The following is a 1,066-nucleotide window of genomic DNA, read 5'->3' as shown; positions in this document are numbered from 1 at the left end:
GAAAACTTTCACAAGAAACTCAGATGCTTATTGAAATGTATCTTATTGAATCGTTCAACTTGCAAGATCGATTTGTAGTTATAATGACGTCTAATTTCGTCGAATTATGATTTTTTTTTTTTCACGGGATTGATAATTCCGACTCATTTGTAGTGGAGTTATATCTGCAGTGTATCGCTTTTTTTAGTATAATTATGGAGAATTTTTTTTTAGGGGCGTGAAAGTTATAAAAATTCATAGTCAACACAAAAGCTCATTAAATTTGTTTGATAGACTTGTGAATTTCATGTAACTTTTAATACAATTATATGTTGCAAATTTGTATGATACAAGTTTTTCCTCCAAGTCATTGGTGGTTTATTTGTTAATTTGTTCAGCCAGGGAAGGAATGGAACCATCAAGTATTGGGATGTTGGAGAAGGCGGGTTGTCCAGGTACTTATCTATCTCTATAATGCCGTTGTCCATCTCAGGTTGGGATGTGAGTTGTGTTGTTTCAGTACAATTAATATATTGCCTGCTTAGAACCTGACTTTTGACGATGACTAATAGAAATAGTTAATGGCTTCCTTCCTATGTACACTGAGCTCTAGGTGCAATGTACTTAATGAAAAAAGATTTTGTTTATGGAACGTAAATATGTTATATTTATTTGCATAACACTACAAAATTACCAAATTGATTCTATGAAAATAAATTGTAGAAGAGTAGAATTATAATTTAATTTCATCATCCACGGTTAAAATAACTTGGAAAATTGCATCTAATAAAATATACTAAAGTATAGTTTCAGAAAAAAAAAGGTTACCCATAATCACTATTATGCCCTTGATTGAGCCCCATTCTTGTCAAAAAATATATATTTTTGAATAGTGTATTGATGAGAAATGTGGTTAAAAAATAAAGAAAAATCATTTTTATGAATAATTTTATTTTATTGAAAATGTATAGTTGAAGTGAGATCAAATCAATATTTGAGAATGTATTTTGATGGAAAAAATGAGGTATATGGTAAATGTGTGACATGGACTTAAGTTGATGCTGGTAATTTTTTAATCTTTACGTTA

At 29.5% G+C, this 1,066-nt stretch overlaps 1 long non-coding RNA gene across 1 annotated transcript in view; it reads left to right on the top strand.

Annotated features, from left to right (window-relative positions):
* The window catches only part of LOC111377377, a 6,180-nt gene extending 5,554 nt beyond the window's left edge, over positions 1–626 (top strand). The window contains exon 2 of the long non-coding RNA XR_002699711.1: positions 378–626. This is a non-coding gene — a long non-coding RNA (uncharacterized LOC111377377). The remainder of the gene's footprint in view (positions 1–377) is intronic.
* The last annotated feature ends 440 nt before the right edge of the window (positions 627–1,066 follow it).

The sequence above is a fragment of the Olea europaea genome, unplaced genomic scaffold, assembly GCF_002742605.1.
Source record: "Olea europaea var. sylvestris unplaced genomic scaffold, O_europaea_v1 scaffold1649, whole genome shotgun sequence".
NCBI lineage: Eukaryota > Viridiplantae > Streptophyta > Magnoliopsida > Lamiales > Oleaceae > Olea > Olea europaea.
The sequence above is the reverse complement of the archived record's forward strand: the minus strand, read 5'-3'. Positions and strand labels throughout refer to the sequence as shown.